A 14,620-nucleotide genomic window follows, 5' to 3' on the forward strand; every position below is an offset into this window, starting at 1 on the left:
TATCGGTGACGTCACCGCTAACCGCGGCTCCGGGAGCACCGTTGCTATGGTAACGCGTCTGTCAGCGTTACCGCTGACAGCCAGCAGCACTGATCACTCACGGAGTGAAGGCTGCATGGGGAGCAGCAGCGTCTTCCCCCATGCAGCAGTGATGGAGCAGAGCTGCATTTGTTGAACGAGAAAGGCAGAAGACCATGGATCCTGGAGGGCTGACAGGGGGTAATAAAGATGGAGTCTCTAATGTGTCTGTGTATTTATTTCTATTAAAGTATTTTTTCTCTGTGTGGTGTTTTTTTTTAACCCTTTATTGGAGATTTTTAATGGCCGGGTCAAACGTGCCTGACATTAAGAATCTCTGGCTTAATACTGGCTAGTAAAACAAAGACAGTATTAACTCATGATTACCCAACAAGCCACCCGGCTCCAGGGCTGTTGGAAGAGTTGGATACAGCGCCAGATGATGGCGCTTCTATGAAAGCGCCATTTTCTGGGGCGGCTGCGGACTGCAATTCGCAGCAGAGGCGCCCAGAAACCTCGGGCTAACCTGTGCTGCGGATTCCAATCCCCAGCTGCCTAGTTGTACCTGGCTGGACACAAAAATGGGGCGAAGCCCACGTCATTTGTTTTTTAATTATTTCATGAAATAAGTGAAATAATTAAAAAAAACGGGCTTCCCTATATTTTTGGTTCCCAGCCGGGTACAAATAGGCAACTGGGGGTTGGAGGCAGCCCGTGGCTGCCTGCTGTACCTGGCTAGCATACAAAAATATGGCGAAGCCCACGTCATTTTTTTGGTGGGCAAAAAACTTCTGCATACAGTCCTGGATGGATATACCAAGTAGTCTACAGACAATTGTTAGCGCTTGACCCCAATAACCATTAAATCTGCAGCTAGGGTTGTAGGCAAAAAATCCTCTGTAATTTGCCTGGAATCAGAAATGAATTTTAATTGAGATTTTTTAAAATAAAAAATCCCCAATAAACCACCGCTAAGAGTTTTTTTTATTAATATTTTATACTTTTTATTGCTATCCTTGTTTTAGACACAAATTTATTCAAAACAATTCACACAATAGAACAAGGAAAAAGAAAGAAGAATAAACCACATATGGTAGAAATAAAAATAAAAGTAAAAATAAAGAATAAGTAATTGATAGTGCAGCAAACAGATACCAGGTGTCTGGTTGCAGTACCCCGGCCGGTAGTAGAACAATTATTAAATCTAGTATAGTATATTAAGTGATGCTTCAAGGCATATGATATTTAATGCCAATTGAAACTATCACTGCAATATGATTTTTCAGATACCTGGAGAGTTTTTTTCAATCCATAAGCAAAAAGGTTTTTAATAGAGGCTTAAATTATAAGCAGCAATTTCAGCGTTCCAAGTGCCTTTAAATGAATTTGAAGAAACTGCACTTCAGGATTGTAGTGAGGATGAGGTGCCCCAGCTCAACAAGTGTTCCAATAGGAGTTTACCTCATCCTCACTACAATCCTGAAGTGCAGTTTCTTCAAATTCATTTAAAGGCACTTGGAACGCTGAAATTGCTGCCTGAACTTGACTGCAGGTAAACTCCTATTGGAACACTTGATGAGCTGGGGCACCTCATCCTCACTACAATCCTGAAGTGCAGTTTCTTCAAATTCATTTAAAGGCACTTGAAACGCTGAAATTGCTGCCTGAACTTGACTATTTGTACCCGGCTGGGAACCAAAAATAAAGGGAAGCCCTTTTTTTATTATTTCATGAATTTCATGAAATAATTAGAAAACAAATGACGTAGGCTTCGCCCCATTTTTGTGTCCAGCCAGGTACAACTAGGCAGCTGGGGATTGGAATCCGCAGCACAGGTTGGCCTGAGCTTTCTGGGCCCCACTGCTGCGAATTGCAGTCTGCAGCCGCCTCAGAAAATGGCACTTTTCATAGAAGCGCCATCTTCTGGCGCTGTATCCAACTCTTCTAGCACCTGCCTGCTATACCTGGCTAGCATACAAAAATATGGCGAAGCTCACGTCCTTTTTTTGTAGTTTTTTGGCAAAAAAAATAAAAAATGCTTCCCTGGATTTTACATTGCCAGTGAAGGTAACACCAAGCAGTGGGGGTTAGCAGCCAGTAGCTGCTTGGATTACCCTTAGCTAGCAATACAAAAAATGCAGCGGGAGCCCATATATATTTTTTTAATTCTTTATTTAAATAACTAAAAACAAAATGGGCTTCCCTGTATTTTGATTGCTGGACATCACAGTGCTGTAAAAATAAATCTTTAAAAAAAATGACGTAGCGCTCCGCGGTATTTTTTATTCTCAGCGCAGATAAAGCAGAGAGCTATGGGTTGCCACCCCCATCTGCCTGCCGTTACCTTGGTTGGCAATCAAAATACAGGGAAGCCCATTAATTTTTTCTATTTAAAAAATAGTTAAAAAAAATGACGTTGGGTCCCCCCATTTTTGATAGCCAGCTAGGGTAAAGCAGACGGCTGTAGCCTGAAAACCACAGCTGGCAGCTTTACCGTGGTTGGGGATCCAATGTGAAGGTCCCCCCAGGCTCTTTTTTTATAATTATTTTATAAATATTAATAATTACACAAAAAAAGTAGGGTCCCCCCCAAATTGGATCACCAGCCAAGGTAAAGCGGACAGCTGTGGTCTGGTATTCTCAAGGTGGGAAGGTCCATAGTTATTGGGCCTTCACAGCCTAAAAATAGCAGGCCGCAGGCACCCCAGACGTGGCGCATCCACTAGATGCGCCAATCCTGGCGCTTCACCCCAGCTCATCCCGTGCCCTGGTGCAGTGGCAAACGGGGTAATAAATCGGGTTGATACTAGCTGTAAGGTCACCTGACATCAAGCCCAGCAGTTTGTGATGTCATGGCGTCTATTAGATACCCAACATCATAAACTGTCAGTACTAACAAAAAAAAAATCGACAAAAGAAATTTATTTGAAAAAACAGTCCCAAAACATTTCCTCTTTCACCAATTTCTTGTAAGAAAAAAAATAAAGGGGTCCCACGACGACTCTGGACCATCTAGAATATGGGGGGGAGGAGACACTCAGGGAACGTATCCCCCATTTTCTAGGAGTGCAGACCCTTCATGTGAGGAGTGTGGGTGCAATGAATCTGCACTCACTCTCCCCGGGTCCACAGCAGCAGAGTCCATGTCGTAATGGTTGCTACCAAAGCTGCAATGCCCTGCTCATGATGTAAGGGCATGCCTAATCAGGAGAACTATTCTACATTTCCAAATATTGGTATTTGCTGATATTATTGCTATTCCACCTACTATATATTGGGGATTGGATCTTGGAGATGGAATACCCCTTTAAGTCCAGTTATCCAGCTGAATGAATACTTAACAACAGAGCTCGCTATTTAGATGTGTTTTCTTGTGGCGTATAACGGACTCTCATGTTTGGTAGTCGTTCAGCAGGGAAACTATAAAAGCAAATCCCTCCATTTGGAAATGTAGTATATAGCTCTCCTGATCAATTATGTTCCTTACCTCATGAGCAGGGCATTGCAGTAATAATAATAATTTATTCATTTATATAGCGTTATTAATTCCATAGCGCTGTATGTCTTTGGAGTGTGGGAGGAAACCGGAGTACCCGGAGGAAACCCACGCAAACACGGGGAGAACATACAAACTCGTTGCAGATGGTGTCCTTGGTGAGAACTGAACCCAGGACCTCAGCGCTGCAAGACTGCAGTGCTAACCACTGAGCCACCATGCCACCCATTTAGCTTACAGATGCATAACCACCACTCACTGTGTCTGAACACAGGAAGCTGAGCTGACAGCCGCTCTGAGCATGCGGCAGCGTCTATTGTGAAGGAGAGGGCCGTGGGGGGATCAACGCTGCACAGGTACCGTGGGACACTGGGGAACACCGGTGGGGTTATAGGGGGTGACCTGGCAGGGCCTGGGGAGGAGTTTTCTGTCGCATGTGTCATGGCACATGCGACAGAAATCAGAGGAGTAGGGTGAATGCGGCCGGCGCGCTGCTGTGCGCGCGGCCATCTTGGATTTCTGGGAGGGCATCAGGGGGGGCACTTTGGCGACACCGGGGGACCGGGGAGGAGATTTATCATGTTTGTTCATGCCAGATTGGAGATAAATAATTTTTTACCGGCGCTGTCATTTACTGTAACGTGATCATCGGTGTACAGTGTATACCTGTGATCACGTGAGCGGGGACCAGAAAAACTGTCCTGAATCATGATCTCCAGGGTCTCAGCTAGCCCTGAAACCCCGGAGATTTTCTGATGCTGGGGGGGCATTATACACTTATTTCTGCCTGCTGTTTATAAACGGCAGATCAGAATAAGGCTACATTAACACGACCGATCCATTTTTGCGGTCTGCAAAAAACAGTCCGTTTGTTTTCACGGGTGCATCCGTGTGGCATCCGTTTCCGTTCCGTAGACGGTCCGTATGTCATCTGTTTGTCATCCGTGTGCCTTCCGTTTTTTTTGGGTACTGCAAAAAAACTGAAGAAGGGTAAATGCATAAATTTACCCAGGATCCATAGCTTCATCCTACATGAGGCGGTCACATGTTCACTCCAGTGCCATTTTCTACTGCTTTTCACAGCGTAGAGCGCTCTGGTGATTTTCTTGTGCTTGTGCACTTCATATCAGTCTTTTCTGTCATTATAATGGCAGAAAGACACATAATGTCCCACTCTCCTGCATTTTGTAATTTTGCACCCTTTGGTGCCTTTCATGTGGCACTAAGGGGTGCTTAGCTTTGTATTTAGCCAAAAAAATGAAAAAAAAAAAAATGACGTAGGGTTCCCCCTATTTTTGTAGCCAGCTAGGGTAAAGCAGATGGCTGCAGCCTGCAGACCACAGCTGGCAACCTCACCTTGGCTGGTAATCCAAAACTGAGGGCACCCCACGCTCTTATTTTAAATTAAATAAATAATTTAAAAAAAAAACACGTAGGGGTCCCCCCAAAATTGGATCACCAGCCAAGGTAAAGCAGACAGCTGGGGTCTGATATTCTCAGACTAGGGAGGTCCATGGTTATTGGACTCTTCCCAGCCTAAAAATGGCAGGCCGCAGCCGCCCCAGAAGTGGCGCATCCATTAGATGTGCCAATCCTGGTGCTTCGCCCCAGCTCATCCCGCGCCCTGGTGCGGTGGCAAACGGGGTAATATATGGGGTTAATACCAGATGTGTAATGTCACCTGGCATCAAGCCCTGGGGTTGGTGAAATCAGGCGTCTATCAGATACCCGACATCACCAACCCAGTCAGTAATAAAAAAAAATAGACGACAAACACATTTTTATTTGAAAAAATAGTCCCCAAAACATTCCCTCTTTAACCAATTTATTAGAAAGAAAAACAAATCCAGGTCTGGTGTAATCCAAGGGGTTGCCATGACGATCCACACTGTCCCAGTCAATGAAGAGCAGGATGTTCCCCATTGGCTGGGAGAGCAGTGCAGTGACCTGAGCTAACATCAATGGGTCAGCCCAGGTCACTGCTGAGGATGACAAATGCTGCTGTCAGCGAGGTACATTACCTGCGCTGATCTCCTGCACTGCTGACAGCACCTGTCACTGAGTTCAATGACCTTCACAGCCAAGTATCGCGAGAGGCCCGTGACGTCACCGCTAGTCAGTCTCGGGTCAGAAGCGAGAGAAGGTGATGTGACAAGCGGCGGTCATGGAGGACAGTGACAGTGCTGAGGTCGGGACTTCATCACCGCAGGTAAGTCGAGCGGGACCATGTGTGCAGAGTGCCAGGAGGACGTCAGTGTCATGGACCACATGGCTGGGGACGTGCGTGTGTGTGTGTGTGTGTGTGTGTGTGTGTGTATCTATGTGTACATGCCGCGTGCAGGAGGGGGCGGAGCGAGCTGAGCTGGGAAGTGTGGGCTTCCTGCACGTAACTAGGATAAACATCGGGTTACTAACCAAAGCGCTTTGCTTGGATACCCGATGTTTATCTTGGTTACCAGCTTCTGGCAGGCTGCCAGCGATGGCTCCTGCACACTGTAGCTGTAAAAAGCCCTGCTTTTTGCTGCTAGAACCGTTCTCGAACGTATCTAGAACTATCGAGCTTTAGCAAAAAGCTCGAGTTCTAGTTCTATCTAGAACAGGCCCCAAAATCACTCGAGCCGCGAACTGGAGAACCTCGAACCGCGAACCGCGCTCAACTCTAGTCAATAGTCATGCATGGCACTGGTCTTGAATATAAATCATTTACTACCAACTTATATGTTTATTACAGACTCACTGTTCTAATGAATGTAAGCTAAAAAGTCAGTGGGACAAAGCACCTGAGATGCAGTCCACCTCTTTCTTTTGAGTCATTTGACTTCAAGAACCTTTCCTCGCTAATGATGTGTGTCATGAGGGTACTACTATGGAGAGTTGTCCCTGGTATTTCTGGTGTCAGGAGATCGCAGGACAGGGCTACATACATTGCTCAGGTTAATATTGCTAGCTCTGTACATTCGCCTTTATCCAGTGCTGCTAGGGTGAAGTAGTTCCTCTGGTCTCCTAAACTCTGGATGAAAGCTATAGCCAGCTGTTCTGTGTTGCTAAAAACCTATGCTATAAAGATGACTCTCCGAGCTCAGGTAATTGCTGGTGATAGTTTTTTCTTAGGTTGCCTCTAGAGAGAACCTACGAGCTGTGGACCAAGAAATCATTCAGAGATCCATTGCTGGAGTTTGCTGTTTGAAAGCTAAGTTGGATTTTTCCCTTCCTTATTACATTTTGGTTTTGACTCACTGGTCCGTTCTTCATTACTTCCTCCTGTTGTTTGGAGTGCTTTGTACGATTGCTGTTTATTTACCCCTGTCTGTCTAATTGTCTCTGTGTCTTTAACCTGGAGCAGGACTAGTGTTCCTGCTGTCGTGCTTACTAGACAGGACTGAGTCCAGAGAAAGACAGGGATAGGCACGTGATCGGCGACGGGGCAAAAGAACCCATATACGGGTGTTAGGGAGTGCAGGTATCAGCTTCAGGTGAGTTTAATAGGTGACCCTGCTTCCCTTTCCCTAGCGCCAAAGCTCACTGTTGTATCGAGTACCCTTCGTGGTGCGGCGCTCGCCGGGGGTTCCCTTGTACCTGGCAGAACCTTGGTAGTCATTATGTGACAATATGATTATCAGAGGCGAGCGAATGTTTTGAAGTTTGTAGCCTTTACCAAATTTTTCCTAAAAATTCTACTTAAATAGCAAATATTGCAAATCCTCTAATTGCCTTCAAATGATTGTGTGTAATCATCTAAGGTGTCCCATGATTGTATACAACCCTTTCATACTTTTTAGTGAAAACACATCCTTATGTCAAATAAATAGATGGATACATTTATGGAAACTGGTAGACACTAAAAGCTGTAACGTTGCGCCCTGCAACGTGGGGGTTCCACTCGCTTGCAGTGGTGTGAGGTAGCTTCAGCAACATATGCACACAGTTTCTTTAGAACAATTCCGGCAGTTTATGTAAAAACACTCTCAGCATAAACTGCTCTTAAACATAAACGATCCACGTACCGTGGGCATCCAGTCCATTACAAGTCCATAGTGGAAGTTTAGCAACTTCCCCACTCTCTGGCACCTGCCAGCGTACAGCTCTAGCCGAGGTTCCTTCCAGCACCCAGGGCCCTCTGCAGACCCCTGTCTGTCTCTCCTTCCGGAGAGATTCGGCCCTACAGCCCTGGCCTGGCTGCACTCACCTCAGACTCAATTTCAGAGCCTTGTGTTCAGCCTCCGCACAGGCTGAAACACCCAGAGCTCCCGGCTCTGCTCTCACTTGTTTCCGGAGCTCAGCCACTTCTTTCTCCAGCTCCCTTACTCGACTCTCAGTAGCCTGCCTAAGAAATATCTCTTGTTGCAGATGGTCTTTGCTCATCCTCTTGAATGAGTCTTCACTTGCGGACCTCTCTGGTCTACGACACACTATTTCTGAGGCTTCTTCCACCTCAGCTTCAGAACGTTTGGGTTTCTTACTCTCCTTACCCACGACCTTCTCTATATCCTCCATCGTGGTTTTACCAAGCAGGTCAGGCAGGCTCTCCGTCCTGGATGAGACCTCTGGTCCAGACTTCACCTCCTCAGAGGCTCTATTCACTTCAGCGCCAGCTGTTTCTTGTGTCTTCACTGCATTATCTTCAACTTCCTCTGGGGTCTCTGCCGTGTCACCCTCAGCCTGGGTGTCACACCCTTCAACATGGCACTCTGTTCCTTTTAGAGATTTGGGGCTAAATTCGCTGTCATCCACCCCAGCACTTGGTAGTTCACCAGTCTGCTCACCACGACTGTTGGGGATTATTCCTTCCCCCACACTCTCTAGGATTCCATTTCCTATACCACTCTCGCCTGACAGACTATCAGCTTCACACTTGGAAATCATAGGGACCACCACCATTACGTCCTTGGTTGGCTCCTTCTCTGCACTTGCAGCCCGCTGATTTCTGTCGCCACAATGTGTCAGTTCAATCTCTGATTCCTCTGTCTTTTGTAGGATATCACCGTCTGACTCCACCGTAGCAGGTGTTACTAGCACCATGTCTTCATTACCCAGGCATGTCACTTTCTCTGCACCCTCAGGCGGCATACACTGCGCCCCCTCTCGGCGCTTATTACGTCTTCGGCGTCGGGAGGATGTTTTGCCCTTCTCGCTCATCTGTACCACACTGTACTCGTTTGTCACTTTTCTAGAGTCAGTGTCTTTACTGGAGTCATCACTCCCCCTGGTGTCCTGGACTATCATGTCCCCACTTAACCAGATATCTGCCTCCCTTTCTGGAGCTACCCTGTTTTTAACGGTCACACCATCGGTTATTCCCTTAATCCTTATGTCACTAAGTTGGGTCCGTCCATCATTTTCTTTGGTCACCCCTAACTTAGGACAGTCAATTTTAGGAGGTGCTATCTCCTCCTTACCACACATAACTGCACAACAAGGACCCCTTTTCACCTCCCAATGTGGTGGGGTTTCCTTTGGGCTGTTCCGGCTCTTACACAAGCAACCGTATACGTCCCCCTGCTTCGACAAGTGCACAAATAATTTAGATTCCCAACCTATAATAATTGGGTGCAGTAAATCTGAGACTACACCAACATCATGAGAACCACTGTCCCAGGCTGTCTTAATGACCACACTGAAGACCGGGTATTCTGTCTCATTACTGTGGGTGCAGCCGACGTGGATCTTCCTTCCAGGAATCAAGTGGACATCAGAGGTGGCCCTCACCAGGGTCACCAAGCTCCTTGAGTCTACGACTCCTGTTACAGATTCCCCATCCACTTCCACGGAACACAGACGTGGCTTCTTGTCGGATGGGTGGTCTATATTGCAAACAGGACACTTGTGGCATGAACACTGTTGTCCCTGGCTACAGTCCATCTGCGCCACTTCACCCTTCGATTTGGGATGCTCCGCTCCCTTTTGGGGGACCACCGCTTTCTGGGACTCCATCCCCTTATGGGCAACCACCCCTTTATGGGACTCCACCCCCATTTGCGGTTTCCATGCAATGTCCTTAGCCCCCAGTTCACACCGTTTGCCCTTGTCTCCCTGGGCACCCAGTGTCCATACTGGCCCCTGAAGGGAACGCTCAAACTGGTCCATGGCTGCGACATCGCTACACATTGACAGCTCCTGCTGTCCCTGGACCAGGAACTGGTACAGCTCCTCCACAACGTCCGCAGGGACCATTCCCTCTTTTTGGCTTTTAGCCCCCACTGCTGTCACTGGACCTCCTGGCACATGCTGTTGGTGCTGCTGGCTCTGCAGCAGCTGGTTCAGGAGCCCCTCCATGCTGTAATGAAAAAAAAGCACAGGAGGGGCGCTCCAATGGGTAATACCCGGTGGTCAAAGACAGGGGGGGGGGTTAGAGAACCACTAACCTTTCCGGGTTGTACCACCCGTACAACCAGGAACACCAGCCTGTGGTGTATCACTGCTCACCAAGCAGGGCCTCGCAATTCCGGCTGGCCTCCAGTCACTGGTCTCTCACCACTGCAGCACAGAACCCTGCAGACCCGCTGATTCACCGCCAGCAGCTGGAGTGCGCAGACAAAATTTTCGTGGACCCACCGATCCACCGCCAACTGCTTGAGTGCGCCGACACGATTTTCGTGGACCCACCGATCCACAGCAATATGTCCTAGGCCGTTGCCCTTAGCAACCAGGCTGTGTTGCCCCTAGCAACCAGACCGCATGCCCGCATTCTCCACCATATGTAACGTTGCGCCCTACAACGTGGGGGTTCCACTCGCTTGCAGTGGTGTGAGGTAGCTTCAGCAACATATGCACACAGTTTCTTTAGAACAATTCCGGCAGTTTATGTAAAAACACTCTCAGCATAAACTGCTCTTAAACATAAACGATCCACGTACCGTTGGCATCCAGTCCATTACAAGTCCATAGTGGAAGTTTAGCAACTTCCCCACTCTCTGGCACCTGCCAGCGTACAGCTCTAGCCGAGGTTCCTTCCAGCACCCAGGGCCTTCTGCAGACCCCTGTCTGTCTCTCCTTCCGGAGAGATTTGGCCCTACAGCCCTGGCCTGGCTGCACTCACCTCAGACTCAATTTCAGAGCCGTGTGTTCAGCCTCCGCACAGGCTGAAACACCCAGAGCTCCCGGCTCTGCTCTCACTTGTTTCCAGTCCACACACTGGACGTCTGGAGCTAGTCTCTATCTAGACTGCCTTAGACACACTCCACCCAGGTTCAGAGACAGGATTGCTTTAACCCCTGGAGCCACCCCCACAGGTGGTAAGGGGTGTGTAATCAGCATCACACACCCTTCCATGGCTCTGCATGTAATGCAATCCTGTGGAACCACAGGTCCCAGCCAACTTCACATTGCAGAGCACCCACGCTTCTGCAAAACATACCGGCCCTTTGTAATACAGCCGGTTGATACGTCACAAAGCTCATTTAGTAACACATTGCACTGACTGATTTTTCATGCTTTTTATAATAAATAAAAAAAAGTTCTTAAAATATCCATCTTAGTCTTTTGTGTTCAGGCAGACTGTTCTGTCACTGCCTCAAAGTCTAGGAAAAAAAAACATTTCCACTGCAGGGGTCTACTAAGAACTCAGCTGCCTTGGCCTGTGGCCTACGCCAATCTTGTTTTAACCATGCATTTAATAAACGATGCACGCAGATGCCAGGATTTGAGGATGACCATACGTTTTTGTTCTCAGCCTTTTGCAGTAGCCCAGTCTTTGAACAAGGATTATTTAAATCAATCAATGGGCAAAAAATAACACTCCTAATCAAAAATTGGGAATGTTGCTGAATAAGTAACCATGGAAGCAATGCCTTAATTCTTAAGTCGTGGTATAAGGGGGTGGATAGGCTGTCACATTTTCCCGTGAAGACACCAATCTTATTGATATTATGTGAATTGTGATATGTGATGTTTAAATGGATTTGCTGGACATAGGATAAGATAGAGTTAATGTTTTCCTGCTTAATGTTGTACATTACCATGTGAGGAAGCTGTGTTCTGCCCAGGGACAGGCAGTGAACATGGACAGCTGGAGTTAACAGTTGGGACTAGCCCACAGTGGGAGAGGCTAGAGTGCAGTTAAAGAGACTTTTTCCGGTTAGGAGTCAGTAAGTGGGTAGTTGTTGGTAAGCGAGAGAAAAGTAAGGACATCCACACAAGAAGAAGAACTTTGGGTGTGTGTGACAAGCACAAGGGAGCAAGTGTCAGCAAGGAACATACACTGGCAGAAGTTTTCTTAAGCAGTCAAGTGGTGGTACTCTGGTACTGAAACAGCTGTAATGCAGCGGTAGTGTACTAGGCTCTGGGGAACAGCCTTGAAGAGAAGGTGGATTTGGTCAGACCAGTAGTGCATTTAGTAGAGTGGTAGCTAGCAAGACCTCCCCTACGTTAATTTCTTAAAGAATGAAGTCATCCATATTGCCGTGGTTTTCATCTGAAATGTTCACAAGTATTTTTAAACCATCCAGAACCATTAAGCATGTGCCTCTGTATTGCGCAGAAGAAAGCTACAAGTGTAATATCTGCTACCCTATGTACATAAGTTTATTCTTCAGTAAAAAGGGCTCTGTTTTTACAAACTTGTCTGGCTTCCTCATCTTGGGGATAAAGGGGTCAGGTGCTGCCCTGAGCATGACAGGGCTGAACCTGAAGGTGTGCACAGCAGCAACAGTACTACCACCACACACACACACACACACATCCAGGACCCCCATCTTTCTGTAGCATGCCGGAATGTGGAAAGCAAGTACCTCACACACGGCTAACGCTCTGAGTCCCGCTTCAGTGGCAAAACTTTTTTGGCAGAACAGCACTAAAATATTTAATAATGTTCCATTTTCGTTCCCAACACACCACAAGGAAAGACCCAAGAAGTTACTTGGGACATTTATAAAACAATATGATTCATCATATGAGGTAGACCTATGAAAAAGCCATGAGAAACGTCGTTGGGCTCCGATTGACTCGAAACTTGCTATTCTTCCAATAAAATTAAGAAGGGAATGAAATCACTGATGTCTAGGTTGTCCCTGCTAACAAACTATGTAGCCTTTTCAAAGGCCCTCAGTAAGAGAAATGTGACCTCATCATCTGCCAATGGCGGATCTCAGTGTAACACAAGCTTCAGTTTTTCTACTGCATGATATTGTCAGTCATCTCACTGCCTTACGCTGCTCATCCTGATGCTGCAACATATGTACCAGTAGTGTTGTTGTATGTACACTTACACCCAGCAATGTGTATGTCCCTCCAGTGCTGTATGCCCCCCAAGTAATGTGTATGTCCCCCAGTAACGTGTATGCCCACTAGCAATGTGTATGTGTGATGCCCTGTACACCCCAGGGGTCACAGGTCATTACACACACCACATACACCCCCACCCCAGTAAGGTACCACTAGTCAACCAAAAGACCAGATTGCCTCCCTCAGAGTCAGACAGGCACACCAGGTGGGCGGAGTCAGGCAGATAGACACGCCCTCCAAGGAGTCTGCTGGCCTGAGGCAGGAAAACACAAGTAGAGAAAGAAAGTGTAAAGAAGGAGAGAGGAGCACAGTTCTACTTGGGGCTTGGGTTGGAGAAAAGGACATCAGATCAGTCAGGCAGGCAGACGGTAGTGGCCGCCTGCAGGAGACCGGGAATATGACCGGTGGAACCGTAAGGGACCGGGACAGGGTAGTGGCCCGCCAGAACCGAACCGCGGGGAGCCATCTGGATACCGGAGCACCAGGCAGGGTACTCAGACCCCGAACTAGGCTATAAGCCACCACCATAGTCAAATCAACTGATTGCGGTCTGGACTTCAGGGGTTCATTTCCACCTAAGTCACGATTGAAGGCAACAGCCCAACCCGTCCAGATAGGAGCCACCGCCAGGGGCCAGAGATCCAAGGGGCCAGCGTCTGCGGGCAAACGGGCTCCTACGACACATATACGCCGGGGAGCGGGCTACCAGTGCCCAGGCACGGTAGCCAAGATCACATACAGGTGCAGGAGAAAGGCGGACATTACCAACCTATCTAGAGAAACTGCAGCAGGCTGCGGACCCCGTTCGTCACCCCGTTTGGTTTACCAGCGCCTCCAGTGTCTTGTATCAGAGTGAGTACACCAGTGCCCCCAGGCACCGCACCGCACCGCCACCTTGCGCCCTGCACCCCGGCCCCTCGCAAAGCGGGCCCCGAGACCAACATCCCATACCCACGGAGGGGTCAACACCTAGCTGCGCCCCTACACCGCTCCCGGGAGTCCCCGTACCTTCACCGTAGCAGTGGTGTCCACCATCACCACAACCCGTGGGTGGCATCACGAACTTCACAACACAACTACCCCATCACCCCTGCGTGCACCGCCACTACACCCTTACAGAGTGACGTGACCCCTGGGTCCGGAGGCGCTCGAGCCACCGACACACGAGCCCGGACCCGAGCGGCTTGGCGGTCGCAGCCGAGGCCGCGGGGCGGTACATATGCATCCCAGTAACGTGTATGCTCCCCAGTAACATGTGTGCCCCTCAGTAATGTGTGTTCACTATATTGATATCTATGCCCCCAGCTTTGCTTTTCATGTATTTGCCCCATCCCCTCCTATGATGTATAGACTGCAGCCCCCATGTCTCCAGTGATGTATATATAGCAGTCTTAGTGTGCACTGTGCATACCCATACTGTTAAAGTGTCGGCAATCAAGCAGCACGGTCTGCACAGCTACACACCCGGAAACAGTTGGATGGGACACAAGCGGGGGAGGTGAGTGAGGCTGTTACCGGCTTCCCAATATTAAAAATATCTGTAATGTGTCTGTGTGTGTATGTATGATGTGTATCTTTGTATGTCAGTGTGTATGACTGTGCATACATTTATGTATGTCAGCGTGTATGACTGTGTATATATGTCGCGGGCGTGGAGGACGCCACCGCTGCTGCTGGTCGCTCGCTAACGCTCGGGTCCGGCGCTGCTGCGGCTGCTCGGTTGCTCGAGCGGTGGGCTGGATCTGGGGACTCGAGCGGCGCTCCTCACCCGTGAGTGAAAGGGGTGGTTGGTTTGGGGGATGCAGTCCGTGACGCCACCCACGGGTTGTGGTGACGATGGGCACCACCGCTGCTGGTGACGGGGATCCCGGGAGCGATAGTATGGAG

The 14,620-nt window shown here is 48.3% G+C and overlaps 1 protein-coding gene across 1 annotated transcript in view; it reads right to left on the reverse strand.

The window, feature by feature from the left end:
- Window positions 1-14,620, reverse strand: part of LOC142245308 (uncharacterized) — a 452,975-nt gene that overhangs the window by 305,832 nt on the left and 132,523 nt on the right. The window lies entirely within an intron of this gene.

This window comes from Anomaloglossus baeobatrachus, chromosome 7 (assembly GCF_048569485.1).
Source record: "Anomaloglossus baeobatrachus isolate aAnoBae1 chromosome 7, aAnoBae1.hap1, whole genome shotgun sequence".
Taxonomy (NCBI): Eukaryota; Metazoa; Chordata; class Amphibia; order Anura; family Aromobatidae; genus Anomaloglossus; species Anomaloglossus baeobatrachus.